We start from the raw sequence: 19519 nt of genomic DNA, 5'->3' as shown, positions 1-19519 counted from the left end.
GAAGTGAGCCAACTGATGAATGTAATACTGTAGAATATAGGTTTTCTAGAAACTACTAATAAAAAGATTATGTTGATTTAAGCTGTCCTGTAAAAATCATTGTACTGAAGTCTATACTTCATCCTTGAATAATCATTTACAATAGTATCTGGGTCAGCCCATCTATTTAAATCAAGTGATATTTAGCCTGGGAAAGCAATGTTCAACAGCAAAACAGTAAGGGACACGGGGTATAAATTTTCCTGCAGCTAAAAACGATATATGCCAAGATTGTGTTTGAGTATAAAAACACAGGAAAAGGTTTATCGACTGAGACGAGGTGGACTCAGGCCWTAAGGTTTCTGTTTAGGCAGGGGAAGACTGAAGGCACACATGGTGCTGAGCTACTTGAGCACTGTCGGTGTTGTGAAGCAAAGAGGGGTGCTCGCGGGACCCTCCCGAGAGCCAAGGGAAGCAGAAAATCAGCAAGATGCTGGGTAGCACCAGGCCCATCAGAGAAGGTTGTGACTGTGAGTTAGGAGTGGTCTGCATCCAGCGACAATATTTGCAAGAAGCGGTCACTGAGTGCAAGCCTCAGTCTCCTGCTGGGGAGGAAAAGGGGGTTGGTGTGCCCAGGAGTCAGAGCAGGGATCCCAGCAAAAACCTGCTGCATAGCGACCTCTGCTAAGCCTCAGCTACATGGCGGTTTTCTCTTGTTCTGTGGAAAAATGGGAGGAAATACTATTAGCACACTTTGGTAGGGGTGCTGTGCCCCGAATGGGCTGTGCTAACACTGTGCTGCTGTGAGAAAGCAAAAGTGTGTCAAACTGCAAAAGGCGACATGAAATAAATGTGTTTCAATTAGCTTGTGCCTCATCTGTTTTCTCTCACTTCTTCTCCAGGTTCCCTTTTGTTTGCCTCCCCTGAAGACAGATGTAATTATGGCTTTTATTGCACTCTGTATGGATAAGATATGAGCTTCCCAGACAATAAAAAATGAGTTGGGAAAGTTTGTAACTTGAGTTTCTGTTTCAGAGTCATGGCAGCAGGATGAGTCAGGCAACGCAACTGCAGAATGGTGAAGGTGAGCAGGTAGTTTAATGAGCCCATTTCAGAACGAACATCCTAATGGCCCTCACAGAGCTGTCCTGTTTTCCACTGAAGTCACCCAGGCTTGACCCGTCGGCAGGATGCAGCGTCCCACCTGGGAGGTGCGCATGCTTTTCGCAGGGAGAGAGGTTTTACCRCGCTGCCTGGGGTCCAGTTGCCTGGGCAGTCCGGCAGTGCAGGCGATGCTGCAGATGAAGCCTGTGTTTGCCCCTCCAGCAGTCAGTGCTGCCTATGCAGCGGGATATGCTGCCGTGCCTATGCATGGGACCTGCCGCCCCCGTGCCAGAGGTGCCTTCATCGTGACCGGCCTCAGGGCTGCTCGGAGACAGACATGGCTGCTGCTCCTGAGCCATGAAGGCAAAAGTCACCCACACTGAAGCTACTCTACTCACAGGTCACTTCTGCATATGTGGAGGCCCCCTTGCTATATAAGGAACATTTCTGACCACCATGAAAGATGCCTGCTTCTCCAAGACCTGGTGGCTGGTAAAACCAGGGTCCCAAACTTTATTTCCTTGCTTACGTCTAGCAGGAAAAGCTGCTGCTTCTGGCTTCTTGCTGGGCTGTGTGAGCACTCAAGGCAAGACCCCTGAATCTSGCATCTCTGTCTGTGTTTAGATACTCCCCACAGCTCCCAGCTCTGCCCCTGCTGCAAAGTGTCACTGTCCACCTGACATGGTTTCTGTGCTCCTGGTGATACACGTAGCCAGTACAAAACCAGTATAACTGTGGGATCCACACTTCAGGTCAAAGAAAATGATAAGCAAATGGGGATTGGCTCTCCTTGCTACAATGGTCTCTTAATGTGTTGTAATTAACACCGGAATTTGTTTTTATAGGGATAGCAATGCAAGAAACAACCTGTGCTGTGGCCACAAAGGAGAAAACACAAATGATCTTTTCCTCTTTTAAAACACCATGAACGTCAAGTAACACCGAGAACCTCCATGGAGCTTGCTGCAGGTTGCAAAGGCCTCTCCAAAATCAAGGTGTGTTTGACATAAACTGGTTAGGATTCATCTCTTCAGTCCTCTTCCACTCCCTAATTCACATTGAAGCAAGTGCTTTTTAAGACACTGTTACTTAGCAACGTAAAGGTCATAGTGTAATCAGCTGCTGTTAATGCTATTACTCTTTGAGACAGTGGAGCCTGATGTCCACACTCAACTGATCACTGACAGTGTTCCTAAAATCTGGACACTACAACATCATCATCATCATCATCATCATCATGTTACTTAGCGAATCCAAACTTAGCTTCCTCCAAAGCCTGTAACTCTCAGGCTCACCCCTGAGACTGAAGGCACTGTACCTGTGCCTGCTAATCCTATTTCTTTTGCTCACACAAGCACTCAGGTGTGGGAGAGGTAGCAGGTTAAGGAATTGCACCCAAGCCCTTTTACTGGGTGAAGTGCAGCTGGAATGAATCACAGGCCATGTGTGCTGAGGGATGAATGATGGATGGCAAACGACCAAAGTTTATAGAGGACTCTGTATCTTAATGACTTCTGGCTGAATAAAGTCACACATGATGGAGTGTGGCAAAGGCACTGATGGGATGTGTTTTATTCACCCTTCTAGTCTTCATGAGTTGTTGAATGGTGGGTAATTAGCAAGACTCACAGATCATTTGTCAGGCTCTGCTCAGAGCCAGTCCATAGCGGTATGTAGTACTGATGGCCCTGCTCACTGAACAGGGAGAGAGAAGTTTCCCTCCACACTAGGAACAGCCTCTAAGTTCCACTCCTGGAAGACATTTCTGGGCTAGTTATGAGAATTGGACTGCATATGTAAAGTTTTCTTCTCCAGGCCAGAGTCTGGGGACACCATGGCTTCAGTCACCTCCTCTCTTCCTCTGGCATGAGTTGGATGCATCCTGGACATGCATTTAAGCAATGGATTGAGGTGAGCCAAACCTACGTACTCCTCAAGAGCTCACCGTAGACACCTGAATGTGCTATGAGCTCATTTTTATTTTTTACTTTAGAGTTTTTGTGCCAGCAACAATGCAAATACTAACTTCCTTATCAAAGTGCAAGGGCTTGTGTGCCAGAAAAAGGAAATGGTTTACTTAAACCAACTCAAAAGGTTGTAGAGATACTGTCTTCTATTTCAGCAGGTTTATTTTGGTCTCGTTTGAATAGGTGAAGCTTTGATATAAGTGATTCTTGAACAAAACGAACACATGTATAGTCCATGCTCTGAGCCAGTATGCACCTGGCCTGGCAGTGCAGCACCATTTCCTTGACACAGTGGCAGAGTTTTTGGGGGACCTTTGGATTTTTCCTCAAATAGAAAAGTCATCACTGTATGTTGGACCTTTTATTACACCAACTAAATGAAATTGCAGACAGACAAAGAGAAAAAGCATAGGGCAGATGGACCTGAAACCTGTGTAGGCCTTTAGGAGGGGCTCAAAATGCCTGAGAGCAAAACACCTTTCCAATACTGCAAATRTTCATCTGTCCACTGGTTCCCAAGTGGCCCATCTTTTGAGGGCACTAGTTGTCCCTTGGCAGAAACAAGGGATCTGTTTCACATTAAAGATCAGATGGACCACTCCAGCCCTGTTGAAGCACTGAGCAATGCACCAGGGTAAACTGTGTGCTCTCCTGAGTGATCAGGGTTAGCCAAAGCTTCCCTCTCACCTTGACTAGCAAAACTCCTCCTGGAGTAATGAGACAGTGCTCTTTGGGCAGAGCAGGCTGGGATGCTTCAGCAAGATGCCATCCTCCCTCCAGAAAATCCAGAGTCCTCACACACAATAAAATGAGTCCAGTTGCTTCCTCTTCCTCAGTTTGCAGAGGCAACACTGGCATCTAGAAACTGATCCTGACAGCAGACGTGAAAGGGGAGGATGCTAGTGAGAGCTGGAGTTAAACACGAAATGTGATCAAAATGGAGTTACACAATAGTGAAAATTTGCTCTCCTACCATTGGAAGAGAGAGATTAAAAGTGAATGTACATGCTTTAAATTGTTTTAAACGTATAAGCAATGGCATTGCTAGCACGTTTTGGAGGTAGTGCAATGAGAGCAATGCAGTTTAGGACAATGTTGACCGCACCTGGATGGGATTGACCATAGTTTTCCTACCTTTTGTCCTCTTCCAGTGTTCCTCTTTGGACTATGGGCTAGCAAGCAAGTTACTACAAAGAAGGTTTCCTTAATTTGCACTATGAAAATGACAAATCTGGTCAGAGGAAACCTGATTTATAAAGGGTAAGTAGGTTTATATAAGTAGAGGAGTAGATAATCTCTTTGCTTGTACCTTAATTTAGCTCATGGCAATGTATGAATGTGCCTATGGCCCTGGTAAAAATAGTCAAAATTAGTAAATTAGCTTCGCAGACTAGGCCTGATGCAGACTTTCAGCCCATCACCGTGCAGGGAGCTACTGTGCCTTCCTAGTATAGAAGTTTCATTATAGTAACTAAGCCAAAGCTTTTTGAAACAAAGATTGCATTAAGTATATTCTCCTGTACCTCCCAACATCATCATCCTAAAAGGAACCCTCACATCGTTTCCAGGGCTGGGTGATTACATTCCCTTGAAAAGAAAATCCCTCAAGTTCAGGAGATGCCTTGAAATGGTTGTATCTACTTAGTTCTGATATCGACCAGCTGTACTTGTAAAATAACAAGTGAACTATACAAACAAACCGTACAGCCTGATATTTTGACTACTCTTGACTACGGTCAAGAGGCTGTAAGTAGGAATAATAAAAAATAGAATAAAAGCAAACACCATTCAAATCACCTGCCCATTTTTCCCAAGGGGGTTTGACTAAACAAAGCACCTGTTAGACATCTGACAGATCTTCTGCAGGGGGCTTATTTTGCGATTTTCTTAGAATGAGCTTTGTGATCTAATAAGTACTTTCCAATTTGCAGTTTGCAGAGTCATAAGGAAATAGTGGTTGGTTTTGATTCCTTTGAAGTTAATAGGAGTTCTGTAATCAACTTTGGCACAAGCAGGAACACTATGTTCTTAGCATAGAAAGGTTTCTTGAGCCAAAATATCTGTTCTAGCTTTATTTTTCAGCCTCATACGCCAGCTTTCTTACCTTATATGCAGATTATATTTAGCTCCCAATGATCCTACAGGAATAAAGGGTGGTATTAAAGATCAGACCCTTTAAAATTAAGTCCCTCATCTGCCATAAAAAGTGAGTCCAATGAGTTTCTACATACAGCACATTTTTCATGTGTTAATTCTTGATGTGTAGAGATTACATTAGCAGTCTGCTATGGGGTGAGGAGACCTTAGTGAGCGTGAGGAAACGGCAGGGGAAGGACAGAGATAGCTTTTCTTCAGAAGTTCCCATGTTCCAGCTTTCACTGAAACTCAAAAAAGCACTCTTCAGCATTAGTGTTGAACGTGTACACTTACTGTTGCTACCACTGATTTCACTAGGTTACTTTGCTGGCAGATGGGCTTGCAGGATTTTTTTTTACTGTCTCAGTTTTGGGAATTGCATTCGTTAAACGGTAAAAAGGCTGATTTTTCTGTAGCTAGGCAAATAGGGGTTTCTTCTGATACTGCTCACATTTTTTAGAAAAGTGTTTCTCCTTTAGAAAAAGGGGAATACCACATTTGTTGGTTCTTGTAAAGAGAAACTGAAGAGAACTTAAATTTTATAAAAGTAGTGTTTGTTTTCTCATGCATTAAAATTCTCAATTACAAAGATGAATTGAGAGAATAAATGGGAATCACTAAGACACCGGGAACAAAAGTGTTTGGGGAATTTTCACAGGCAGAAAGAGCAGTTAGGTGTCAAGCTCCCTTCAGGCAGGTAAACAGTCCTAATGGTCATTCTTACTCATGATGCTGTCCTTCCTATTTACCAGAATGCAATGATTCTGTTATCAAAGCGACACCAAGAGGTCTGATTTGGTTCAGGACAGTACTGTGTGTCATAGGCGCTTTAGAAACGTTCGGGAAAAGCCAGCAACTGCCCTCCCATGAAGCCGGAGTTGTAAGTCACTCTCGTCAATAAATCTTGTTGCTCTTAATTGTTTGGGTTTCTCTTGGAAACAAATGTTTACCAGCTTCTGGTTCACACAGCCTTCTAAAGGTCACAGGTGCTAGCTTCAAGGGGAGCCAAAGTATTTCACGCTGAACTATTTAACATTGGCTTCCTGTGAAAGCCAGTACTGCCATAAAAGTCACCATCACTATTGGACTTATGTGTGAGGATGGAGGAGTAAAGTTCTTCTCCTCTTGGCCCCTTTCGACATGTTATTTTTAAAAGCTTATGCATTCAGTGATGGAAACAGCCACCTTCATTCTGCCTACCCTTTCAGATGGGGATGATGTGTTGGATGCTAATGCTCTGCTGGGAAGTTAGAATTACTCTCTTGTATAACAAATCTGAATGTAGGAGTGAGAAAAGGATTTTGCTAGGATTCCTATTAGCAGCAGAAGTTTTAACTATTTAAGTATTAAGAAAAAAAATGTCCAGGTTTTCCGAAACTCTTATAGCTGTTCAGCTTCTGCTATACGTGTATCTGTAGCTCCAGAAAAGCTTCTCTGCTTGGCTACTGGCCTCATCTCAACTTCCTAAGATTATTCAGAAGAGAAATGCTCCCTGGCAGTTATTTCTCGCATCTACTTTTCATTCCTTCATGACCAAAAAATCCAGGGGAATTGTTAGGGAAGCTATTATCAGATTTTATGTCTTGACTCTTTTCACACTGTTCATTTGAATTACTTAATTTCTAAAGACACCCATCACCTGCACATTCAAAGTTTCCTAATACAGGGCCAGAACCTCGATCTCTCGATTTTGGGAGAATGCCCCAACCTAGAGTGTCTCCATGTTTACTTACTTGCCTGTCCAGCATGGGAACACGGGTGCAGTTGGCCCCCAGCGCTTGCTGTGACAGAGAGAAAAGCACACAGTTCAGCAGGGGCTGTGGGGGCCCTACCAGCACTGGGTTTTGGGCTCCCTTCTGAGGTACTTGCAGATGGGTGCCCAACAGTCCATCCTTTTTACTAGTCTAGCAGCTGGTCCCAGTTCCTCCCAAGGCAATTTCTTCTGCCTCTTAAAGAGGCATTGAATGCCACTGGAAGTCATAGTATCTGAGCTACTTGTCCGTGAAAGCAATAAACGGCCTGCTGAACTAGATCCTCTGCCTGGTTCAGTGATTTCTAACACTAGTTCTTCTCCTTCTGACCAGCATCATTTAGCTCTTGCTTGAGTTCAGCAGCAACCAGCTGATCTTTACCTGAGAGCTGATATGTTTGTTATCCGGCCTAGAGGAATTGCATGAGACCAAGGACCTGGCTTAAGAACCCTTTGCATGCACATTAATAATGCCTCTGGGAATATAAGGCTTTCTTCCTCACCCCTAACACAGAAATTTATAGGATTGATATAATTTTCTTCTTTTGATTGCTCTACCCAGTGCTATACATTTCTTGCATAGGTATCACATGTAGTATCACACACATATGTTACATTTATGAAGACCAATAATATCATCTTTAAATTAGGCATGAGGAAATACTTTCTAATGGTGAGGATAATGGAATGCTAGAATAGATTGCCTAGGGAGGTTGTAGGGTTACCATCATGGATGGATTTTTAAAATATGCTGTAAAACTCCATACAAATCTGCCTTGAATTAGGCAAGTATAGTTGCTTGCGCTTGGAGGTAAGGGGATGGATTAGATGGTCTTTTGAGATCCCCCTGAGGACTGTGTTCTAGGATTTTGTGCTCATGATAGGCTTGAATCACAAAGTCTGCTGAACTACAAGGAGTCTTGGTCTTATCAAGCCTTGGTGATTTACACAAGGGATTTTCTAAACAGAGATGCTTTGCTGAAATACAAAATCTTTGAATAGGAAAAAGCTTGGGATGCATGCTGATAAGTAATGCTTTGGAGACATCATGTTTGCTCCATTTGGAAAATTTACTTAGCATGTCAGTAATCTGAAAATGTAAAGGACAAAGGATGTGTAGTGTGGCTGTCTGAAAGCACCTTCTCTCTTCCTGGGAAGAGCCATTGAAAAATCATTGCCCAACATCACTGCTGTTTAAAAACCTGCTCCTTGGGGATGTCACAACTTTAGCACTTCTGCTGAGATCGGTCTTGAAGAATGCATTTTTGACAACTGATTGGAGTAGTATAAAAATGAATTCAACCAAGGCTGAAGTTAGAATTTTCTTCTTTGCTGCCACACATAAAGAAAAACAAAGTGGGTATTTTTCTATCTTAGTTTAAAGTTTAAGAATAGAAATGTTCTTGCTCTGGATGTCAGGAGTTTGCATTTTTGGAAGTCAGTTTCTTTTGGTTGTTTTTCCTTGAAGTGAAGGAGCAGGGTCTGTAAAACATCAGTGAGTCAAAAAATAAGCAAGAATCTGATGGCCACGTTCTGTTGTCTGATTGATCTGGTCCTGAACCAAATAAATATTGATGCAAGGGAGAGACTCTTCATGGTGGTGGAAGCTGCTTTTGGTAAAGATTTGCCATGCAATGCAAAATAAGTGTGTGTGCTCAGAAGAACTGAAGAAATGGTAAATCAAACTGGGGATGAATAATGTGTCTGCACAGACACAGAAGTGTGTTTCCTGAAAAGACAGACAGTGCCATCCTGCAATGATGTGAAGTATTTCCCCAACATGCTGCTTTGCTTGCTTCTGAAGCAGGCCAGAATGACTTTGCGGTGGAAAACATTGTCAAACTAAAGAAAGCTAGAGCCTCTGAGAGCTGAAATACGGGGGAGGATTACAAATTCCAGGTACCTGGACTGCTTTCCCACTGGTGGTGTGAGCTCGCTGCAGAGCAAGCCAGGCAGGAGGCCCCRAGCTCTGTCTGGAAGGAGCGACTGTGGAAGAGGCAGGACTGGCAGACCTTGGTGCCTGTCAGAGGGAAGGGGGTTCGGTGTGAAAGAGCGCCAATGAAGTAAAGCACTGCCTGGCCCAGAAAATTCAGCAATGACAGTGACATAACCTAAGAACTGCAATAACTACACAGAAAACTTCAGCAGAAATTAAAACATTGGAAAACAACCAAATGACAGGCAACATCCACTCCATTTCTAGGTGCCCTTTGACCATGCTGTCATGGGGACTGCCAGATCTCCCCTGAGATATCCACTCTGCTGATCTAAAGCACCATTAAGTATAGCCATTAGTTTTAGCTGCCTCTTGTCCTGGGGCTGAGCTGTCACAACTGGCAGTGGTTGGTGCCAGTCTGAGACACTCACGTTATTCAGTGCTGCTTAATTAGAGCTTGGGTGCTGAATGGAGCAGCCTTTCACCAGAGGCTGAGCTACGTGTGCTCATTGAGCTCCCGAGCATCCCTCCCTGTGACCTTGTCCTCCCGTGACCCCAGCGGGACAGGGCTTGGGAGCCTGCAGTGCCGCTTAATACCTTTCTGAATCATGCTCTTTCTGAGGCTTTTCCAGGGTCCACGCTCTGCTGCAACCCTTATCCAAGTGAGATCTGATAAGCCATGTGCATTATAGATGAAATACCAATTCAGGGAGCAAGGTCTGCCCTCCTACAGGGTGAATGATGCTATTAATCTTTGTTTCTCCTTAATGATATTATTTGCAGCATATGTTCTTCCAAGCGTCTCTCTTTCTCAAAGGCTGCAGGCAAAAATGACTGCTGGCGCAAATCAGCATAGCCTCAGTGACTCCGATGGCGTGATGCCAAGCTGCCCCAGCAGAGGATCTGGTCCCAAGTTTTAGGTCAGCCACATGACTGTAACACTCATGGCTTTTGCTTGCCTTGCTGGACAAATGGTGTGGGCTGAGTGTGCTGCTTTCTTCTCAAGCACTAGAGAAGAGCACAGAAGCCCCATTTATGTCACAACAACAATATGAATTTGATGCTGACTGAATTTTTTCAGCCATGTGGTACCAAGTGCCCAGTGTCATTTTCCTGACCTACATAAATCTCTCTCCCTCACACTATCACGCTTGATAGCTGTCCTGCAAATACTAGAGTGGTGGCATTTTACTGGAGAAACAGTCAAAGCAGGGAATTAAGATATGGCCTYATTTGGACACATTAGTGCCTGAGTCACGGGGATGTCATTCAGGCGTGAGGACAGCCTGTGAAGGCTTTCAGATCACATGCATGCATGACATTTAGAAGCGGTGGGTGACCTCATGATAGATTATCTAAGAGATCTAGACTGGCCATAGAAAGTAGCATTGGAGGCTTTCATTTATCCTCACTAACCTTCAGTAATAAAAAAGGAGGATGAGTGCATGGATGTGCATGCAGGAAGTATGCGAGAAGCGCTGAGAACACAGTGAAAGCTAGAGGGCTGGTAAACCATACCCCAGCTCCAGTGACACATGGTTGTCATGGAAGGAGAGAGGAGGAAGAATCTGTGTGTCTCACAGGGTGGATTGTTCTATTTGATATATTTTTTGTGTATTTGCTACTTGAATGTGCAGCAGAAAGGTTAAGAGTTTGTGCCCCTTTCCTGTTTTCTGCAGGAATCCATGAACTTGGATATTCTCCTGACCGTCCTAGTTCTAGATACAGCCACTAGGCCAGGGCCAACCTTGAGAACAACTGTGAGGGCAACCAAGCAAAGCTGCGAAGTGGAGCCCTAATTATTCACTCTCCCCAAATTCTTCCATCACTCACCCTGTATCCCCAAATCAGGACCTCATCAAACACCGGGCACTGTTGGAGGAGGGCAGACGGCAGGATGGTTTTCCTGGGTTTAGTAACAGTAATGATCCAGAGGACCGTGAGATGTCTTCTCAGGTCTATGGCCTTCCTTTAAGCATCCATCCTTCTCGCATCAGTCTGACATGTACCTCTTTCCAGACTGCCTGACCCTGCCCTGCTTGGTGTTCCTGCTGAATTACCTAATAGAAACTGTGAACAGGAGTGAGGGAGAATCAGTATGGCAGCAGGGATCTTGGTAGTCCTGAAATTGCTATTCTTCCGTGAGCTGTTTCTCAAAGCAGAAGCCTACCCCCTAAGCCCTCTTCTGGCTCTCACCCCTACAGTCTCCATACCCACCTCTATAAGTCCATCCTTTTCTGTGTCTTCTTCCAGCACCCATACCACTGTCTGGTCATATGAATCTTCCTTGTGTCCAACCAGCCATATGCTTATCCCCTGTGTCCAAGCTCGCCCCATGTGGCCAACAGCTATGTGCTAAAAAAGACAGAAAATATTGTGTGCTGTGTCATTATAATGTCCAATTCAACTGTATGCTGGTTTCACTTGCAGTAGAGAAGATGGAAAAAAGATGTTAGACCTATTCAGAGCCTGCAAGTGATCAGCTAGGAAAATCATAAGTATTAGATGAAGATGAAGAACCACTGTAATAGATGAAAAGTAATCTCAGTAAAAATTATTGCAGTACCTGTGGTAAACATTTACTGCAGGTACTGCAGTATATATGTTTATGTATCTTTATATAAACATAAACATGCAACATCTTTGAGAGAGACACATCATTAAAAGAGTAGGAGGCAGCAGATAAGCTCTGATGTCTCCACAGCTCCAGGCAGAGAGCAGTCAGCCATCCCACCAATGAAATCCTGGACAGATGTATTACACTATTGTGGGTTTTACTGGGAAAGTGGTGGGATCTGCAAGCAGCTCCACCTTAGTGCCTCGTACCTTGGCGGTGCCTAGGCTGCCTGTTGGGAATAGCCCCAGGTACAGCACCCGCGTTCACCCTGGCTGGCGGCTGGTGTGGCGGCTAGAGGGGTGGCCGGGCGTGTCCCAGCTCTGCCTCCCCAGCTGCCGTGCCCAGCCAGATGCAGGGGCTGTGCAGAAGCACACCAGCCCCCATGTTCAAATGCAGCACCTGAGAACTATTGCAAACACTTCAGAAAAAGCCCTTCTTCAGAAACTAACTTTCCTTGTGAACAACAGAACACCTCCCAAACTGCTTTTCTCTTTTCTGTTACCTCCCCATTAAAATTAAAGCTGAAAGAAGCGGCTAACATTATGTTTTAGATTGCTGCAGCTATGCTATGAGGCCATGTAAATTAGATACTTCCAGCATCATTACAGGATTGACCTGATGCTTTTAGATACTTATTTGGGTCTTTATAAAAAAACCTCAGGTTTTGTTTTAAATTACCATTAAACCAAATTCCAGTTTCACTAAAAACACAGGAAAGGATTAGGTCACCTTTCACAGTATGACATCTAGACAAAATCAAATTTAATTAGTTACGAGACAAGATTTACCAACGACCTGTGCATATGAAATCCACAGTTCATATTCATATTGTCACTTTACTATTGCACTGCTGAGTGTCAGATCTGCAGTTAGTCACAAGTCTTCTGTAGGACAGCTTTGAAAACATCCACTTCAGAGTTACTGCTAAGTAACATAGTGGGAGGTGAGTATAACATTTGAACAGACCTGTGTATTTTCTAAATAGTTTCAGACTACTATCAAAGACACAGGAAAATGGAATTTTATCAAGTTTGACTGATCTTATATCCAGCCCTAACTTTTTTGTCTCTAGAGAACTGTTTTTATCTAGGCATATAAAGCAAAGAACAAAGCCGCAGTACATTTTGGGGGTGCAAAATTGACGTTAGTGGGAGTTTGCTCATAATTATTCATGTACTAGCTAGCTCATATATAAAAAATGGGATGTTTTTTACAAAGCACATCATTGGTTAATTTGCTTCGCTTTTAAAGCCAAAACTCATTTTCATGTGAAATGTGCACACATTAGGAAAACCAGGATTTAGTCACAAAGATAGAAGGAAACAGCTTCAGCATTTTGACTCTAAAGCTATTATTAAGAAAAMTAAAACTTCTTTCCTTGGACAGCCTTCTCTAATTCAGTGGATCTTTCTCTCAACAATATGTCAATTTTTATAAAACAAGATGCCCAATGCTCATAGCTATTATTACGTAGCACCATAAAAAGTTTACCGACAATATGTAACAATAAATAAATAAATAAATAAATAAAATAGCTATCATCATTGATATGATTGCACTGAGCACAGTCCTGGTAAGATGCCCCTGAACTCAGTGAACTGCATCTCGAGGCTTTGATTTTGGGAAGTCACTTCCATAAGCGCAGTTGCATGTAACTACAGATGGGCTGTCAGTGCTCCCCATTTTGGCTGAGGCTGACTACCAGCTGTGAGAATAACCTCTCAGCATTTAGGGGATTTTTGTATTTTGTCCAGGTGTTGCCTTTAATCCTTCACCAATTAGCGCTTCTGCTTGGGAGGGAGCTCCCCTTCATATGCCTGTGAGGAGAATAGTGCAATGGGGCCTTCCTTGGACTGCTAAAGATAACAGCTTCTACCACCAGAGAAAATGCACAACTGCCTGCTTAGTTCTAGAAGTCAAGCTGCAGAAAGCCAGGYTTTCTGAGCTTTAAGAAAAGTAGCACAGCTTGTCTTAATAATGCAGAAGCATTATAATCTTTTAATTGAAACTGATTAAACTAAAATTGTCTCTTGAAATATACTCAAAGTCGTCCAAGTTTTTCAGGTAACAGAAATTATTATTTTATTTGTCTGCCTCTAAAGTTAAATGTGTTTGGATTTTCTGTGCAGAAGATCAGAATAATCCTTAGAGCACATTTCTGTTCAGCAGCTCTTGGTTAAAAGTCTCTTCCATGATGTGCTAGGATCTTGGCATCTCATTCGACCAAATCCTTTGCTGTGGACACAGCACAGTAACTACTTTTACTTTTCTAAGAGAAGATGTATCCACATTCAGTAGTTTCTTGGAAAAATACATTTGGTCAGATTAAATGAGTCCTTTCAGCAACGGCAAAAAATGTAGTGTATAGATCTGTGTGAAAAGTCAACAAAGGAAAATCTTCCTCCATCTTACATGTGCTGAGCTTAGTGACCCTGGTGCAATACTGTCCCTTCAGTTAGTGTCATTCCAGCACTACCCAGAGAACAGTGCAGGGATGATACTGAAATCCAGTCATTTTGCTCTATTTCATGGGTCCCTCATTAAGCAAGCTGGGTTTTTGGGATTGGAGGGGAGTTTARTTTCTCCATGGTTCAAAAAAATTAACTGCTCGTTTTGCTACAACCATTACTATAGCTTCACTGTCTAGGAATGCTCATGTATCAGTGCATTAATGAAGTGTGAATATGCAGTTAGTGAGCAAGGCTCATACCCATAAAGGCTGACAGGTAAGTAAATGAAATAAGTATGATTTTAGCATGACCTGTTGTATGTACTTCTGTGGTCATCATTCATTAGCAGACCTTGAACTTTTCTTAAATCTGTACCAAAATGTAACATTTGCGGCCAACATTTTCCATGCCAAAAGTGAGGAACTGGAGAGTTAATGGGATGTCTTTCATTTGTCTGTGTATGCCCTAGAGTCAGGCCCTTTCACAAGATTTAGATGAAAAGTAACATCACTAGTATATGTTGGTTCAGACCAGTTTTTAACAGTTTGCTAGCTAAAACACACAGATCCTTCACAAGCTCTTTTTCACAGCACTTAATAACTGACTTTATGTTTTGTTAAAGATTCCTCATAGTACCTAAGTCAGGGTTCTCATTGGTCCTCATGAAACGTTAGTTGTCAACCTCAGGATGATTTAAAATCATATATATTTTGAAATTTCAGTTAAAATAAAAATGAAGTTAGGAAAAAATATTCTTTTCCTTTGTTATCCCTTCCCCCTGCCCCCAGCCCCAATTAAAGTGTTCTGATGATCACTGGGGGTACCTCTCCACTTTCGATCAAGCAGTTGAAATTTGTCAGAAGAGGCATGTTCCTATGTCAGGATGGGGGGGGGGGTTCACTTACACATTCAGATGTGATGAGTCTTAGAAGTATTTGAATTTTTTTACTAGCTCTGTAGGTTTTATGAGCCTAAAGGCCATCTTTCTCCAAAACAAGCAACAGCGAAATAGGGTATATTCCCTTCCTGAGTTGAATGGGATTTCCCTCGTTGTGGTTTTTAAATATGTCTGATGTAGGCCTAACCTTGGAATAACAGAGAGGGCCTGTTTACTGGGACATCTCCCACTTGCATTTATCTGCTGTATTACTAACAGAAGGAAATAATCGGCATCTACTAATTGAAAGATAATATAAGGACGACGATAAACAAAAGCTTTGCCATGGGAAAGAAAATTCAGCACTCACTGAGCCTGTAGGTCTGACTGGATGCCCAGGTTTCCACAGAAAAGGTTTTCCCATCACTCCCAGCTCTCCCCATTCCCTGGAATTTTGACCATGAAGTTTCCTAACCGTGAAGGCAGGGGAAAAAAGTGGCTTTAGCTTTCCACGCTTCTCTGTAGAGAATATTTTTAAACTGAGTAGTGGATAATAAAAGCTGAGTCCCTGAGTCGTCTCACCTTCAACATGCTTTTAGCTCAAAGGATTGTGTTTGCTCCTCTTTTCATCACCTCCATATTGGCAGGAACAAAGCAGTCCAATATCGGTGACTGATAATGCAGTGTGGGGGAAAATTGTTCATTTTCGATTCAATAGGCATGTTAATCTTATCGGCATGTAAATGAAAGGTGCTCCTGATGCATTCTGCCTCTTGACACTTTCATTTCAGCTTGTCTTTTTGGACTGTTCGCCTCCAAGGGATGCATTAAGGGAAATCAGCCTTAGGCATATAAGAATGAAGCAGGAGAGCAAGCAATGTTGGTATTGCATATTGAAAGCTGCAGTGAGTAAGACTCCTTTCTAATTTCCTGCACAAAGCCATGCAAATATATGTCATAACTTAAAATATGATAATATTGCCAACTAGCTTTTGCATTAATGTCATGTAGCAAACAAGAATTAAATGGATGTCATTGATAGTAATATTCAACTTGAAATCTGTTTTCTAACCAGAATAATTATCTTTATTTTAATCGAATAAACAAGAGCCAGACAGAGTTTCAAAGCATGTAGAATAGTTTCAATCAATGGTAGAAGAATATTATTACAAAACAGCTCCTCTTATCCTTTCACAGTAAATGACACAAGTGAGACCACGGAAACATAGTGTATTAAATTTCTCTAATGTTAAGTTCTCGTTTCCAAAAATAGAATATGCATTGAACAATCTTCATTTATGTACAGTCCATATAAAACAAATGTCAGGGTTTAATCATTATATATAAGAGTTAGTGTGACCATACATGATTTTTGCTCAGTATCAATATATCAGTGTCAACTTTTTATCTGGGCTTTTGAAGACAGTAATCCTTTAACCTATATTCAGGAGTACATTTCATCAAGCCTGGCTGACCTGTTTATCTGAATAGAGGTTGCAGGATTTCTGTCACCTAGCTCACATCTTGTATTTTCACTGTACAAAGTAAAAGTGATGCATAAATATCAGAACACCAGTGTATTTTAGATTCTCAAGAAAAAGGAATACTTTGGCTCTACAGTGAAAGAAGAATTTAGCTAAACTTACCATAAAGAGCAACCCTTTAAATATTTTCACTTCCTTTATTTTACATGATTCTAAGCCTGTTCTATAACCAGGAATACATAACAGGAAATTAGACATTATATTCCTCATTTGATCTGCATTTCATGAAATCATTTAAAAATTCTTTTGTCTGTATTGTTTTTTTTTTTTTTTGCAAAAAGAAGGAAACCAAATTAATTGCAAGTAATGAGATTTTTTTTTGAAAAAGTATTTTATTTCACTTTTGCTCAAACTTCAAGTTCCTGCTCCCTGTTCTTAGATCAAAATCATTCCTGAATATACATACATTCACTGCTTGTTGCTTTGTACTGTGTTATTTCTTCAGTACTTTCCTATGTTAAGCAAAATGGACAACAAGAAAGTGTTGATATAAATGTACAAAGAAGATGCTTCCTATGGGGTATTGCAGGTTTAGGAAGTTCATAGTCTTCATACAGATATATAAAATATTTCAAACGATCTCTATTCATTGGAATCCATTCGGTTTCTCTTGCTAGACCTGTATGACAAATACAAGACCAGAAATTAATCATTTACCATTGTACTCACAGATATTTTGAGAGAAAGCATAAAAGCACCTGTAAGTCGTGAGGGGGAATATATTCCTAGCGCCTGCAATTTTGCTTTCACTGAGTGTATTTGTTTACACCTGAGCACGGAATACAGAGTGGGTGTGAAACGCATCTTTTCGATTCCCTAGCTTTTGCCACCCACTCTCCACATCTCTGTCTGCAGAAACTTCACAGCTCTTGCAGATGCTCAGTCCTGGGAATGGTTCAGCGCAAGGTTCGCCCTCAGCACGCCTGTGGCAGCTGCGAGCCTCGGGCCTCCGCTGTGCCACTGACCCCCACCAGTGGGCTGGCTGCGGTATGGCAAAGTGCCACAGTCATGGTGTGGGTAGTAAAGATGCATCAGTAAGATAAAAATCAAACTAGTGTTTGCTTTTATCAGTGATAGATCTATGTGTAGTTTTCAATTGCATTGATAATCCCCTTGCTCTTGCATCTGTTTTGCTTTCTCTGCTCTGCCTGTTAGACTGTATCCTGGGAGCAAGCCTCTTTCTTTGYCTCCTTTCCAAACCAAACAGTCCCAGTTTTTTTCCAGCTGCTCTTCTTATGGAAATGTGTCTGTCCCTGCAACTATTTTTGTCGCATCTTCACTCCTCCCCTATGTCTGCTTTAATTTTCGTAACTGACCAGCACTGAACACAGTACTCTAGCACATGGTTGTATAATAATTTCCGTCCTATCTGTATATATCCTACCAGCATTTATTTATCTACTTATGTAAAGTGTGGGGTGAGGGTTGTGGGGGAATGTTTAGCTGATGTTTGGGGCAATGAGATGCAATTTCCATTGACCTGTCTACAGGGACTTCCAGGTCTCCTTCTTGAGTAGGCACAGCTAATTTGAAACCCAGCATAGGGTCTATTCCTGTTCCCTTTGAAGCTAATGGAAGTTTTGCTGTTGATATTAATGGTTCCAGTCAGGTCAATAATGTGGAAAACAGGTTTTGAAATTCAAAACATAAACTTTCTCAGGATATACTTTTGGTTAAGATGTAAGTACTTGAGGGAGAAGGGATATCTCAATTTTTGTAAATTTTTGGTAAATTTTACTCAAACTTCTTTACTCCAAAACCTTCAAAGAACACTCAGAAAGTAAAGCAAAACAGACAGAGAAAAATGACAACCTTCTATATTTCACAATATGTTCCATAAACTGAGTTTTTGCTACACTCCTGAACATGTGGAGGCTGTACACATTTGAACAAATATTGAGGGGACATTCAAAAGATTAGAATTGCTTAGCTTTGAGAAGAAACACTTCACTGGAGACAAAAAGTGCTATTCAGAAAAGCCCTGCATGATTTGTACTAGCTCCCTGAAAATGTTGGAGACTTCAGAGTAAAGAAGTCAAAGTTAATGAACTTGACTTAAAGTGAGAGATGCCATTGTCCAAATGAAAGAGGTCATAAAACCACATTTCATGGCACTAACACACTCTTTGACCTTTGGTAATCAAGCAACTTAATCATCCCTTAACCTGATTCAGTAAGGCAATCTACTATTTCATTTCAGCTGAAATTTCCTTCAAATCAGGTAATTTCATGTACTTATCTTTCTGATCTCAAAAACAAAATCAAACTTTAAAGTTCTATTTGATGGCTCCCCAGGATACGCATGCACATGTAATTCTGTCCTATATAATTACCGCCTGCCTACACATGCTCTCCTTGTGTTTCAATTGAGTATTCTCTTTCTCTTTCAAACTGTTCTGTGACTGTTCCTGAATATCACAAGGTGACTGTTTTTCAGTGGTGGGTGGATAAAACATTACTAGCTATGATTAAACTCTAATGCTCAAGCCTTGGATCAGAATAGAGAGTATGTATTTAGCACTGGTGTGCAGAACACAGCAGGCACATATAAGCATAATTTAGTCTTTGGTGTCACAAATGTTTTCTGATCCTTCCACTGAAAGAGGCCAATATGAGATTCTATCTCTAAACACAATGTGGGCAGGTTACAGAGTGAATGACAGCTGTAATCTACCATTCTGTTTTATAGGATTATGTAAGGGGTTTTATATCATTTTAGCAGATTCATCATTTTAGATAGTAAGGCTGGGTTTCTTGTAGGTGGTATCCTGTAGAAGACTCTTCTGTCCGGCATGGGAGCTCCATGCTCATGTACCCCTTCTTTCTTTTCTGAGTAGTTTAGCCTTTCCTTATTTCCTGAGCTCCTAATACCAATTATTCTGTGCTGCGCCCACTAAGCCTCCGGCAATCTTGATGATAAGGGAAGAAGAAGATGGAGCCAGACTCTTCTCAGTGGTGCCCAGTGACAGGACAAGGGCAATGAGCACAAACTGAAACAGAGGAAATTCCATTTAAACATAAGAAAAAACTTTTTCACTGGTTGAACTCTGGAATAGGTTGTCCAGAGAGGTTGTGGAGTCTCCATCCTCAGAGATGTTCAAAACCCGACCGGACACAGCCCTCGGAAACTTGCTTTAGCTGACCCTGCTCTGAACAAGG

The sequence above is a fragment of the Apteryx rowi genome, unplaced genomic scaffold (genome assembly GCF_003343035.1).
Source record: "Apteryx rowi isolate R43461 unplaced genomic scaffold, aptRow1 scaffold_194, whole genome shotgun sequence".
NCBI lineage: Eukaryota > Metazoa > Chordata > Aves > Apterygiformes > Apterygidae > Apteryx > Apteryx rowi.
The sequence above is the reverse complement of the archived record's forward strand: the minus strand, read 5'-3'. Positions refer to the sequence as shown.